The sequence below is a fragment of the Vulpes vulpes genome, chromosome 13 (genome assembly GCF_048418805.1).
Source record: "Vulpes vulpes isolate BD-2025 chromosome 13, VulVul3, whole genome shotgun sequence".
NCBI classification, from domain to species: Eukaryota; Metazoa; Chordata; class Mammalia; order Carnivora; family Canidae; genus Vulpes; species Vulpes vulpes.
Window position 1 is genome coordinate 131,683,352 of NC_132792.1, and position 15,742 is coordinate 131,699,093.

Genomic DNA, 15,742 nt, shown 5'->3' on the forward strand with positions numbered 1-15,742 from the left:
GCCTCCTCTCATCCTTTCACATTTGAGGGGCTCTTAATTAGCCACATGATACTGTTCACACAAAGGTGTGGATTCCTTTTTAAGATTATATTGCCTTTTAATTTCTGATAGGCCAATATGAAGGTACTTTGTTTTTGTCTGGAAAAACCTGAAATGGAAAGAGTTTCTGAAAAACTGGGAAGTATTAACTTTTGATCAAGCTAAACAAAGAAAATAGGCTTAATTTATATGATATTACCTGAGATACAATGCAGACTTATGACCACATAAGAGAAGATATTCAGGAAATCATTAATTGTGGTCCTGTTTGAGTCTTTTCAAAAGACTATTTTATAATCTTTAACTCAATCAAAAGGCATAAGAAAGCATTTGTTGATTGTGCCTCTCTAGTCTGAAATGAGACTAGAAATATGTATCTTTTACATAAAAACCAACACTGACATATATAGATTTTACATTCACCAATAATTGACTGTTAACAATTAAATAGAAGTATACAGTTTAGAAAATTACTAATCACTCTCTTGAGATATAAAAACAAAGTAATATTTGAAAATTGATTCTACTACAGACTGTCCCACTTGTCTCTCTGAAGTAGGTCTGAGTTCTATTTAATTGGTAGAGGCACTAAGCAGTTATGAGATTACCAAGTGGTTTGGGTCACTACTGAAAGACAGCATACTGGCCTAAAATTCTTAAAGGATTATAATCTACAGGATTATAGTTCATAATTAATTCCCTTAACTCCAAACATCTCCATTTCCAAATAACCACCAATGGAGGTTTACCGCCATTTTTTTTGTTGTTGTTGTTCATTTTTTTTTTAAATGAGAACCTGATACAAATCCTTTGCAATCGAAACCTCTTTCAATTAAAAGTTTTGAGAATTCATCAATAATTATGTCAGTGTTAAAAGAAGTTCAAAGACTAAAATGTAGTGTCATGTGTTCCCTTGGTAATATCTATCAGCCTATCCACATACCTACCATGTAAAATAAAGTTTCTACTCAGTAAACCTTTGCTCATGAGATCGGAGGCATCAGAAATCAACATTCACATCAAAATCTTTGATATAACGGCTCTCCTCAAATATTACAATTATTCAAATCATGCTTTGTAGGACACTGATGTGTCTATAAAGAGCATTGGCTCTATCACAAAGCCATAACAAGTTTCTGTCTAGACTAATCCTCCCAAAGTGCTTATCATTCTAATGAATTAACTAAATTTTAGGAATTACCAGACTATCAAAGCATGATGTTTTATTAAACAGCCTATATAATTCAAGAGGTTATATATTTCAATAATAATGTGATTTGTCAAGTATTGCACTGCTTAGCTTAAAATGCAAAAAAATCTGAATCTTTCACTCTATTTTCTTTGTTATCTAAGAAATTCATCACAATCTTTAAATTTTTTTAATTTTTTTTCCAGCTTTGAGATACAACTGACATGTAATATTATCAGATTATCTGATTTTTAAAAAAATATTGAAGGTATAATATACTGTAATGGAAGTTAAGAAATAGCAATATTTCAAATAGCATACTCTTAAGATACTGTTTATTAAGATAAAGTGGCATTCTTTTCTAAAGACTAATTCTGTGTCTGCTAAAGATTACAGACAATTCAGAAATGTGTAATACAGGGACGTCTGGGTGGCTCAGCAGTTGAGTGTCTGCCTTTGACTCAGGGTGTGATCCCGGAGTCTCAGGATGGAGTCCCGCATTGGGTGGGCTTTCTGCGTAGAGCCTGCTTATCCCTCTGCCTAAGTCTCTGCCTCTCTCTCTCTCTTTGTGTCTCTCACAAATGAATAAATAAAATCTTAAAAAAAAAAAAAAAAAAGAGAAATGTATAATACACTTATTTATTCATTTATTTAATCAAGGTTTGGAAATAACATAAAAATGGGCCAGAACATGTATTAGACCATTCATGTCCAAATACTGGCAATGTACTTAGTATTAATTCCTTAATTCCCTTCCTAAGCCTGCTAATATATTACCCTGAAATGTTTTCAAAGAAAGTTGATACAAAGAATAATAAATAGGATACTGTAAATCATCTCAAAAAATTATATTTTAACCTGAACTATAAGCTTCTCAAAGGGAAAATGATTATTTCTTATTGATCTGTATATCCCTAGAGCCCATCCAAGTGCTTGTCAATTAAAAAGGTTACTTAGTAAAGGAAAATTTAAGTGTTAAAACATTTAATGCACATCCTTACCTTGACAATATCTTTATTTTACACTCTATAAAGGTAATTTCATTTGTCATTTCTCTATACTTTCATTAAATTTCTTTAAGTAAAAGTTTAGGGTATCTTTTGGAGATAACAAAATAACCTCCAACAGCATATGTGCTAAACTTCTGATGTACTGATTACCAACAGGTGATTATTTAAGACCCATTATTAGGAAATAAACAATATCAGAAACCCCTTATTCACTTTAAGTATGATATAGAATTTTTTTCTAACAGAACTAAGCTATTTGGTAATGAAAACTAATGTAAAGCTTGTAATATTGGGACATTACAAGTTTCTCTTGGCAATACATTTTTTTACGGTAGAGAATGCTTACATTCAATACAGATGAGTACTTCTTAGTAGATTCAAATAGATATGTAGTAATATAATACATGGGTACTAAGAATTTAATTCAATCCTAACTACAAAGGCAAGTATCTTTATCTGTATAAAGTATTGCAATACAAAAGACAGTTTTTTTTAAATCTTATATAGGTTATTCAAAATTTTCCCATATAGCATAAGTTCCTATCCTAAATTTTAAAATACAAGCATATTATATATATCAATTACATATTAATAAATACTATGCATTGTACCTTTGAAAGAATATTGAAATAGTAAAGATTAAATCTAAAATTAAGACATTATAACAAAAAAGTTAACATTGAAAACAAAATACAGCATGGGAAATGAAGTAAGACATACGATATATTTGAGTAACAGCTCTGACCCTTATAACTCATTTATAAAATGAACATGTACCCAGAGGCTAGTGTATGCCAGGCACTGTAGATATAACTTTGAATAAGAAAGTCTAAGTTCCTGGTCTTCTGGAGACTACATTCTTGTGGAAGGAGGTAAATAAACAAGTGAGCCACAAAACAGATGATTAGGGTGCTAAAGCAGTAACTACAGGATGGGGGAAAAAGAGCTGCTTTGATGGTTTTGTCAGAAAAAGATTCTCTGAAGTAGTAGTATTTGAAGAAAAGGAACAAACCAATAGATACTCCAAAGTCTATGGCTTGACTTACGGAATGATGATGACATTCACTGAGATGGGAGATTAGGGGAAGGACTTATTTGCATGTAGGAAATCAAAGTTACACTTGATGATTTTATGAAACATGCAATTGGATCTGCTAAATAGTGACAGGAATGGTTGGTGCTCAGAGAAGAGGTCTCAGATAAAAACGTAAGCTTATAGTTAGTATTTAAGGCCATGGAATCTAGATGAAATCCTTTAAGTAGTGGGTGTTGTAGAGAACAGAGCTGAAACCCTAAAGCAAGCAGTGTAAAGGTGAAAAGGAAGTGGAATATCCAGTACAGAACATTGGAAAGGAATGGAGAAGAGCTTAGAGGAAAATCAGAGAAGTGGGGTATCTTGAGGGATGAGAGATTCAAAAAGCAGGGCTTTGACATCTGTGTCAAACACTGCTGAGTTAAAGATGAGAAAGGTGGATTTGGCAGTATGAAAATGGTGATTTCAGACTAGAGAACCTGAAGGGTAGATGGGAGTCTTTTGAGGAGTATTACATGAAGGGAAGTGAGAAACAAAAAGTGGGTAAAATGTGATGTGGGGGATTCCAGACTATGATTATATGTTGGCAAGAATGACCCAAGAGGGGAAAAGAAGGGTGGCATGAGAGAAGTCTTTGGGAAAGCAAGAAGGACTGACTGAACAAAATGAATGGATTGGACTTTGAAAAAAAGGACACTTTCTTCATCATAACAGAAGGGAGAAAGAAAGATGGGTAAAAATAAGATATTAAGTGGTAGAATGATAACTGTGAGCAAGGTGCTTTACTTCATAAACTTTGGTTTTCTTAATGTCTTCTTCCCTTAGCTGTTGTTAAAATTAAATTAGATAAAGAATGTGATAAGCAACAATCAGCATACTGCCTGGCACTCATTAAATGTATTTCTATAAATACCATCATTATTAATCAACATATCTGATTGTAGTCACATGCAACCACTTTAGAGAGTAACTTTTCAAATAATACAATTCAAATAAAGATTAAATTTGTATGGTATTTGAAGCCTGTGTTGTTTCTATTCCTTTCCAGTAATTTCATTTAAAACTGGACTGGACTGTGCATGTTTCAGAAACAAACTTTTTCGAGGAGATTCACTTATTTAAGATTTTTCTTTAAAGAACAACAAAAATTTAAAAAAATTAATGTTTATTTTGTGCAGAAATTTCTATGGGCTTTCAAATACAGAATTCTGGGTGGGTTATGGACTAAAGGTCTGACACAGAAAAACAAAGAAACAGACTATAGAACAACCTTCCATACTAGATACAGAGGCTAAAATTTTATTTCAGCCTCAATAATTTTTTTAACCTGAAACTACGATGTTGCAGTTTAAGTACACGTAGACAGGCTTATTGAAAAACACAATAATTCTAAGAGAACAAACTAAAATTTTAAAGCTCAACATTTCTACATTATATGTTAACACCTGCTGGAAAGGCCTAGGGCCTTTTAAAATTTTCAAGCCACTCCTTTCCTACCCTCTTTTCTTCTTGTGGTAATTAGCAACTGACACTTTTCCCAAAGAAGGTCCTCCCTCTGTTTTATTAGGAGATGTGACTTTACTGCCTCCCATTTAGAAATATTCTCTTCAATACATTTTTAGTCACTGTTTTTATGACAGTGCTCTAAATCAATGAATGGGTATTATGCAGTGTTGATTTATATACCAACAGTTTGATTCTTATGAGAGTAGAAATGCCTTACTCTGAAAGCAGATGGCTGTAACAGAACTGTGAATTTAATAGTGAGAAACTAAAAGCAGATTTCTTTCTTTTATATCTAATTTATTTTATAATATATCATATTTATATGTGTACACATGATCTATATAAACATATAATATCAGTTAAGTATATTTATCAATGGCTATCATCTAAAATGGCCTCTAAGTGTGAATTTCTTGAGAGGGAAGTTACGTTCCAGTTGCCAACTACAAAACAAGACAGAAGAAAAGATTAAAGGTGTAAGTGAAATAAAGTTAACAATATACACTAACTGAATCAAATAATGCCTCAACTGAGAGATTTCACTGTAGCCACAAAAGAAAAAAATATAAAATTTTATTGTACTTCAGTATGAAGATGTATACATTTGATAATGTACAAAATCAGCTTGCTCAATGTTGATTCTGAATTTCCATCAGTTTATTCAATGGATATTTATAATATTACCAAGTATGACCCATTTGTTTAAGATGGTTCAGTAGATACTTATAAAAAATGTTATTTTTACTAAAAAAAGTTATTTTTACTTTAAGAACAGCTCTTAAAATGTAGAGATCAACTTTTTTGAAATCCTTTAAATTCCATTAAAAACTACAGAATCTTCCTTATAATCAAAAGTGAAAAGTAATGTTCTGACTTATTAAATAAACTCATTAAATATTTATGTTGAAATGGAACATAAAACATAATCAAAATAATCAAAATAATAACAAATCAGCTTATTTTATTTGAAGAGAAAGGAAGGCTTCATCTTTCAAAAGTATTAAATAGGACCCAATCTGAAACTCAATGATGGTATATACACATGAGCACCCACTTCTTCACCCCTCCTCCCCAACACATGCACACCTTTCTCCTCTCAGTTTATTAACATTCTAAATCTTTCTCCCAGCTTTGGCTTTGCAACCACTTACTTGATAAAGTAGGTCACTTAAAAAGGAAGAAAGCCCAATAAAATGAATTACAAAGACAACAAGATTAAATTGATTGCACTGTTTTCATACACTGTAGCTAAAATTTTGCAAATATGCAGTTGGCTGTGGTTTGGCATTTAACAGCATGCGATCAGTAAGGAGGAGGAAATTTTATTCTCATTAACTGTTGCAGATTTACTGCAGTGAAAAAGGGCTATGTAACCCGAGATGTGACAGTACAGAAAGATCAAAGCCATGGACTGGAAACTAAATAAACCCTCTGGCTACTTCCTGCAAGGAAAATTCACTTTGGCAATGTAAAACAGAGCCCAGTTAAAAACTACTCTCAGTTTTATGAGCTGTCATAGCAGCTCAAGTGGTTTGGATCGGCTGAGTTTAGAACATTATATTTCCTTGTTTTTGTCTTAGATACTTCTGTAAGCAGTTTTATAGACCCCCTCCCCCTTTTTAAAACACAATAACCAAAAAACTTAAAAAAAAGGCAACTCTTTTCTTTTGGTTGAAACTGAGAAGGTAACCACTAAACTTATTAAAGCATGCAGGTCTTCATTTGCACATTCTTTTCTCATTTACTACAGTTTAATATTTTGCTCTTAGATTTATTTGGCAATTATACATATACTTTAATAATTCATCTGCAATCTATACAATTCCTATTCAAAATAAGTGCAAATCAGTTTACAGAACCCATATGGCTCATATCTGAAGGGTGAGCTATTTGTAATAGCACATCTGGAAGGACTATGGGCAATATGGGAAATATGGGAATTAATTAATATTATATTTAAAAAACTATTTGCTCTAGGCTTCATGTTTTTTTAAAAAAAACAAAAATATCTGGTTGAACATTTCTAATATAAGGAATTTTTAACAATTGTTCTTGAATACTTAAATCACGTTAAATCAAGACACAGATGAGCTACAATAAATCAACCTTAAATGAGAAAATATCTCTGAGTTTAGGAGTAAGCTCAATATCAACAAGTCCCGATTTACAGGAAATAAGAGATGACATGCTGTGTTTTCCTCTGCCTTATTTTTCTGGAGGGGATGGTGGTGTTTATCAAATAAATAACTTATAATTTTGTTATTTTCATTAGAATGTCAGTAAGCAAGTCTTTATAATAGTGATTTATATTCCATTTCCTTAAAAAAAAAAACCCAAATCCTTTTTTTTAAAACTAAGAGCATGTCATAAAAGCAGTCATCTTTGCTGACAGACTTTCTACTTTCTTTCCATTTAAATTTACAACTAATTTTTATATATTGGTAGAGTCAACAAAAATGTGATTAATAGATATAAAAAATGTATAAACTTTAACACTAGACAATCACTCTTAAAAGGTGGTGATATAATTAACTTCCCAGTCATGACTGGATTAACTCCCATGTCATTTCTTCTAGTACAAAGCTACACCATAATTGATGTGTTAACATTTTTATAGGATCTAGTCATAGATTACTTTTTTTTTATTTATAGACTCAGTTATGCTGACTTCCATCTAAATAAAAGTTCTAATAAAGTGACAATAAATTTGGTTTTCTTTGGGAGCATCTTTGGACTTTATATACAGCTAACATGTATGCCTCCCAAAACTCTGCTCAGATCGCCACACTGAAAATTACCACAAACTTAATGAGGATAGTTTTGTTGCCAATTTCTTCTCTTGCTTCTAAATTTCCAAAGGAAAGTTAATCACTTAAAATATTTTTCCAAGTCAGGAGTGTAACTTCTCTAGGATAAAACATCTTCCCAAGTTTCCAGGATTCTAAGCCTTGAATTTTGGCGTGTATTTCTAGATTTCAGTAAAGTTTACAATTTGCTAATGCTGATGTGTGATAATCTAATAAAATCTGGCCTTAAAAGTTATGGGCCCAATTTACTAATAAAACCTAATTCAATTCTCCTTGGGAAATGCAAATCATTAGTGTCCAAGCAGCAGAACCAAATTTCCTTGCCTTTGTTCAAGGCCAGAAAGAAGCTGTCTATAAAATGTCTAAACAAATAAGATAATTAAGACCAATATATGAGGATTCGTCTACAGGCTTAAAACAACAGCATCATATATATAAACATTTATATCAGTTAATTAGTTAAATAAATGATTTGCATGAGACATTGACCCTTATAGACTGAGATTATTTTACTCATTTCATCCTCATTTTTTATGACTAGATTATTCTGTGGAGAACTTAATGAACTAGTAAATACCTAAAAGAATTTAACAGAAGTGAACTAATTAATGTGTTACTATATTTTTAGCAACTTGTCTCCAAGAATCTGAAGCACCAATCTGCAATAGACAATGTCAAATGTATTAAAGCAAAGTAGGTAAACAATATTGTGCTGCATAACAAAAGCTACATATCTTACTCTGAATTTTAATAACATTTACTCCAAGACACTCTAACATACAGTTCAGTGTTAGAGTAATAAATTTGCTTGCCTTTTGGAGGCCATAATGGTATAATAGTAAAGGCTTCACTTTTTATTAACTATCTGGTTTTGGACTAGTCCCTTAAAAATCTATAAGCCTTCATTTCTACATTCATTAAAATAGGGACAATACTATTCTTTCCCTTATGTACTTCACACACTATTGATGATCAACTGAAATGCATGATGATATAAATGCTAACTAAATACACATTATTGGTTTTTGTATACTTTTAGACCAAAAAAAAACGTAAACATTTTATTCCTTAAAACTTTTAGAAGGCTCCTAAGACATTTCATCTTCTGAAATAAACAAACAAAAAACCTGACAGAATTGCCCTTGGGAGTATTTAGAAAGAAAAATGCAATTTAATGTATGAATTACAGCAAGGGTCTCAGAGTGTAAAAACCATTTATTTTCATTGGTTTAATTTTCAGAACTGTGTTACATAAATATTGCCACTCTTGTTATCCTGTTTTCACCATCCCACAAGTTTAAAAGTAAAATTTCATCAACTTAGATATAATTTCACTTGTCACAGTATTATTTCTTATAAATGGTTTTATTCATTTTAAGAAATTTCACCATACATTTGATTGGTTACTATTGATGAAAGGAGGAAGAACTTAAAATTATTATTATATAGCACTAATTACTAAGCTTGAAATACATGTCTACATATATTAAGAACAATACTATTTGGATAATCAAATACAATTGTAATAAATATTTGCACAGATCTAGTTATTTTTAGACTAAATCATATAACCTGAAACAGAGCAACTTTTAAGTAAATAGAATACAGTCTGTTACCCAACCCTATCAGTTTCTTCTATACAGAGATTCTACTCTAAGTGCCTTAATCATGATTTAACACAATTGCATTTAAACTAAGAAGTAACTCTTGCAAATACCCTAAATTAGATACAGCTAAGAACAAATATTAGAGACCTATGCAAATGTGTATGCCAAGAAGAGAGTCAATAAAATATATACTAATGCCTTGTGTATCAAACCATTCAGTAAGTTTTTATTTTTTAATACTATACATTCTTTAGTAATAGGCTTATCTTAAAATGAAAATGTTTATATATTAAGATTAGATCAATGAATCTCATCATAATGTTTCAATACATGTAAGTGAATATAAATGGAATGACCAAATACTCCAAGCATACTGTGAACTTTCATTACTAGAAATCAAAGATGTGGCAGTGGTATGTATACTCACTTTTACGCTATCAAAACATTATAGGTGAATAACATTTTTTTAAAAAGAATTTTCAACAAGAAAAAAAATCAAATTAAAAGATCTCTGTAGGCAATTCTTTAAAAAAGTGGAGAATTTAATGTTAAATGATTACCTGCTAAATATACCTATTTTTACCTATTTCGATCTTCATATTTATGTTCTTAAATCAGAACACTGGTGTAACATAATTTGTGAATAAAATCATGTGGCACAAAAGCAGGTGCTAAAAACAACATATACTCCACAATTAGATAGGTGTACACTACACTCCCTACATTCAGTGACATACACTTTGACACAGGATCACTTATTTTTTTAACAACTTATTTATATGATGCTTATTCCTGATTATTTCATAAGGATAAATCATTAGGAATGAAATTACAGGGCTATAGGAAGTGAACAATGTAAGGATCTTGTTTTCTATTACCAAATACATTTCACAAAGGTTTTATCCATTTAAATTCCCACAGGGGTGTATCAGAGTACTTCTTTGCTCCTATGTGTGGGTATTAGTATTAAAAAAATTTTTGGCAATTGATAGGTGAAAATGGAATCTGGTTGCTTTATTTTGTAACCACCATGTCTGGAAAAAATTACTAAAGTAAGCCAGAGTTTTTTTTTAAAAGGCTTCTAATGAATGTTCTCTGAGAAAAATCAATAGGAAATTAGTAAATAATAAGCTATAATAATTTTTGATAAAAATTTAATAACACTAAATAAAGCAGCATTTTAGTTAATTATTATCTTTTAAAAGATTTCATAAATGTATACCAATTCATTTAGATCTTAAAATGCTGCTGAACAAATGGCTGGTCTCAATGTCTATCAAAAGAATTATTTTTAGGAGGTTCTTTTGCTTTTCTTTTGATCCTTCTATATAATTTCTATACTACTTACTCATTAATGAAGGTCATTAAACTTTTTTAGAATAGAAGAGTTTGGGTTATCAATTAAAATTGATATAGGACTTATCAAAAAGAAGGTATTTTATGGCATATTTACGTTCCTCTCAATATAAAAGAACTTCTTGACTAGCCAAATAAAGACAGTAATTTGATTTCTTTTGAATAACTGCTTTGAAGTAATCTCATATAGTTCTAAAAATAACATGTAGTTCTATAAATACTACACAATGGCATTTAGACTAAGAATATGTAATGTTGAGGTTACTTTTTTTCAAGTGAAAAAACTAAGTAGCTGAGTATAATTAAAGTGGCCTGAAAGCTAAAGAAATAAGTCTAATATTGACATGTAGAGTCTTAGGAAAAATTGTACATTTAAAGATTTGGGTAAAAGATTATTTTTTATGTATTAAGAAAATAATTTGTTCTATTTGGGATGATTTTTAAAAGCGCAACTACCACTTCAACTGTGATTTAATGTTTGAAAAAAATAAATTAGAATGGAATAAAAAGTGTGTATGTATGTAATACATATAATGGACAGAACAATTAATGCCCAAGTATTCTCAGAAGGGAAAAAAAGAGGCAGGCTATCTAAAACATACAGAAAATGAAAGTGTAAGAATCAGATGGCTCAGATAATGCACACATCTAATTCATCTTTGACTGCAGTGAAATGGTCAGTCAATGACATCACTGTGCCAACCACAAAAAACTCCAGGCCCTCCGAAAAATAGTTTTCAAAGCCCCAAGGAAACCTAAGCAGTCTCTGCAATTTTTTTTCCAGTTTATGAAAATTGGATTCCTATAAAAGAAAAATGGACCATTTTTACTGCAACAAAAACTGATTTGTAAAAGCTGGAAGCAGTTTAAAAATACTCAACATGAGGTTCTTGTTAGTCTTGAAAAGTAAGAGTTATAATAAAAAAACGGTCCAAAAATATGGTACGGATATATTGTATATAAGGGGAAAAAAAGCTAGTCCTACTCCTATTATTTTTAATTAGCTTCAATAGCAAGTTCCACTTTACTTTCTAACACCAGTTCAAATTTTTTTGGGTGGGGGAAGATTTACATCTAACCCTCTGGGACTGGCAACTCTATAGCTAATGCCTTGGAGCCCTAATGTATTTTGCATCACCTCTAAATGTTGGGAAATTCTGGCGCCAAGAGGCTCAAACTGATAGTGACACATGTCTAAAACCCAGGATTTGCTGTCCAACTGCCAGTATCTATTTTATCAAACATTCAGTCTCTCCTGCAGAATAGGATAGAGGAGTTTAACAATTTTCGCTGTTTCCAATTAAACTGCCTTGCTATATTACAAAAATGTAGGCATTCAGATTAAGAAGGATCCCCTGACCTGGATTTTAAGAAAAATACCAATTTAAATGGTTTAAACAATTCTTTAAATCTGGCTTAGTGTCCTCATTTTAACAGATTTGTCCTATTTCTAAACTTTGTCATTTTAGGAATACAGTGAAGATTTTTTTCTTTGAACAATTAAGAAAAAACCCTCTTATCATACAAATGAGAAATTTATTCCTTACCTTTCAGGAACTTGGGATCATCTACTTTACCTGAACCCACTAAAACTAATATGTTAAAAACAAAAACAAAAACACAAGGACTGAGAAGTTGTGAGTACTGCCTGAAGTGTATGCCATTTGGCACTGTCATACCATTTCATGTTCTCGAATCATTAAAAACAATGGCAAAGATAAAAGTTCACATTTTATACATTAATTTTTAAAAAATTCTTCTTCCAGATAACTTGATGGTGCTTATTTATCAAAAACATATGATAAAGAACAGGGAAAAAATTGTAAGTCATCTGGACAATTTCCCTGATTTAAAGAAAAAAAAACCCCTCAAAATAGGTGACATTTCCTCTTTTTACAAGTATTTAAAGAACAACTTTTTCCATATTCAGAATTCAATCAAGACATTATACTTTCATATTTCAGAGTTAACTCAAATTCTTCATGTTGCCCATTGAAGCTGCATATTCTCATCTTTCCAGTGGAGATAAAGAATAAGAGTCCAATACCCTCTGTTCACATTTCTCAAAAAATATTCCTATTTTGTTAAAGTAAAAAGTTTCAAAAGCAGTATTTTAAGTTAATGTTATTTGATCTAATAGCTTTAAATTTACCTACTGGATATCAGAAGCCAAAAGGTAGCCATTAGTTTAAAATTTCACATCTGGGACATTATGCAGCAAAATAATCATGATAAATATGTGAATAATCATATAGCAATTTAAAATGCTTAAATCTTTGCAGAATTAAGAAGTAAGCCAGAGTTAAGGTCCATGGTTTGTTACTATCAAAGAAGAGCACAGAAATCCTACTAAAAAAGAATCCTAATCAACCAAAAATGACTGAATAAAAGAGTAAATGATGCCAGAGTAGGTTAATAAAACAAAATGTAGCAAAAAGCAAAGATGAGGATTTGGCTATGCTGTATACCTTCTCTGTATCTTTGCTGATACAATTTTGAGTCCTTTTTTATTTGATCTATTACCTACAAAAATGCTGAGGAAGTTCATTGTAAATTATTTCTTCTGGAAATAAAAAGAGAAAATGATATAGTTATGTGATTTAAGGCCTGAAAAATTACAAAAGACAAGAGATGAAAGACTTAGCTTTCTCAGGGGAAGTTCTTTTTACAGGTCAAACAATTCTCAAATCAAAGTGATTATAATAAGTATTTCACTCCTTTGATTTGAAAAAATAGTCTAGTACGTTTTATTAGCTAATCTTTTAAGCTACCATTACTGTGATGTGTCTTTTATGATGTAGAAGAAGCTACTGAAATATTTTTACCCTTAAGAAGGAACTGACGGTACAAAGGTAAGATTTCCCAAAGTCATTTTATAAAAAATAACTTTTTTAAAAAAGTTATTAATAGAGCTGAGGAATAAAATCCTGAAATCTTTGGACACAGTATATAATTTATTCATTGGGCACCACCATCTCTTACAACATTTCTATTGTTTATAAAATGACCACTTTTGAAAACCAGAATTGAGAGATTTTGCTGACTTAAGTTCGTATGTTCACTGTTTTGAATCATCAATTTTAATGAAAGTGTTCAGGTTCTTAATTATAAAATTATATAAAAAATGAAAGCAACTCTTTATGAAAAAAATAATGCATTATTATATAATCAGTAATAAGTATTATAATCAGATATAAGACTGATATTAGTATCAGTCTACTTTTAGATCAGTAAATATCTGCAGGAGATACCAAAATAATGTTGTTGTTCATAGTGAAACATAAATGGCACAATAATTAATCTTATAATGATATCAGCAAAAATCTTCATATAAATAATCAGGATTATACATCCAAATCACTTCTTCCTTTACCAATTTTATTTCAGAAAACACTTTTACAGTGAATTGTCATATGATGGAATATAGTAGTTACAATGATTAAACAGATCCTATATTTACATAATTACAGCTAATATAGACAAAAACATCAGAAGCAATCAAAAGCCATATGCTTTCTGATATTTAACCATGTTTAACTTTTATGTCCTAAGGCAAGGAGCTTCTTACCATGACAATCCAGTATACCAATGAAACTATTTCTGAAGTGTTATTATTTATTTAAAGTCTGCTTACAGAATACTGAACTATATATAAGGTTATACTGCATGTCATATAATACTCCTAAGTTTTCAGCATGTTTTTAAACTTTGGGTCACAAATATCAATGAATTGTGAAATCACATAGAAGGTTGCAATCTGTACTTCAAAAATGAAGTGGAATAGGTTAAAACAATATATAATTGTGCATTGCAAGGGGTAAGATTAATTACCATGTACATTTTTTTTGTTTTACTTCTATGTATAGGTATATATGTATTAACAAATATATAATCATATCTGGGTGTGTGCACTAGGTTGCAATATGAAATGTATTTCTTAATGTGAGTTGTGGTAAAAAAAAAAAAAGACAAAAAAACCACTAAAACTCATGATGGTATACCATGTCTCCTTCCAAATTAGGTATCATGTTATACTAGAAAGAACCTGTGCTTTGGAGTTCAAATTTTTTTCTCTACCACCCTATTTATGTGAGTTGGCTATTTAAACTTAAATTATTAGAGCCTTTATTTCTTCATTTGTAAAATGGCCATAATAATACTTGCTTTAAAACATTGCTGTGCAGGTTAAAATAAATGATGAATGTTCATAAAATAGATTATATACGATAGGTGATTCATATTGGTTGCAATAATTATTAGATTAAAATGGCTTATTAGAAGTGACCATTTAAGAATTACAACATATTGGTCACAACTGCATTCTTTCATGCAAAAAATACATTAATACACCCTTCAAAGAGAAAATAATTTATATTAATGAAAAGTAGAAGAAATTTTAGAAGGGGATATTAAATGAGTAATTAAAAAAAAAGTCTTAAGGGCAGATAAGACTCCACCTATATATTAAATAAGTGTAATGCAAAATTTCAACAGTCAGACTAAATTAAAATATTGACCTCTAAGAATGATATGAACGGGGAAATATTGTGCATACTTTCTGATAAAATTTTAAAAATCTATGCTACCAGTAATGAAGCGGGAAATCTGTTGGGAGAAACTTTATTATAATTGTAGAACAATGCTGGCATGCCATATTTTTTTTCTTTAAACATTTTATTTGAATGCCATACAGGGAAGGATAAATAGTCTTTAATTTAACCAAAGTATCAACTTTTTTTTTTTTTGTATACAGATTTTTTAATTGATATTTTTAGTTGTTTTCCAAAAAAGATAGTAACCATTTATATTTCCACCACATCCATGGCATCAATAGACATTATCACTTATTTTCTATTTTTATAGGCACATAAGAGCTATTGAGAACTGTCATAAGACTTTTTAAAATAGTGATGCTGAATACTTATTAAAATACATGTACTGTGTTCTTATATTTTACTAGCTTTAGAAAGCACTCAGGAAACAATCTGAGTTAATTAATTTGGCAAAAGTACTGTCTACTTCAATGGACAGCCTGTATTTTTCAAACGATGAAGCATTTCTTTTTCAGATCTGCGATCTCCATTTTTTAAATATAGAAAAATGTGACTTCATAGGTTAATTTAAAATCAAACTTGCATGTTCTTGAAAATATTGAGGGTTTTTTTTCCCTCTTTAATGAAAATAGAGAAATGGGG

The 15,742-nt window shown here is 30.4% G+C and overlaps 1 protein-coding gene across 2 annotated transcripts in view; it reads right to left on the reverse strand.

Annotated features, from left to right (window-relative positions):
* The window catches only part of KIFAP3 (kinesin associated protein 3), a 146,386-nt gene that overhangs the window by 13,577 nt on the left and 117,067 nt on the right, over positions 1-15,742 (reverse strand). The gene's annotated exons all lie outside the window — the stretch shown is intronic.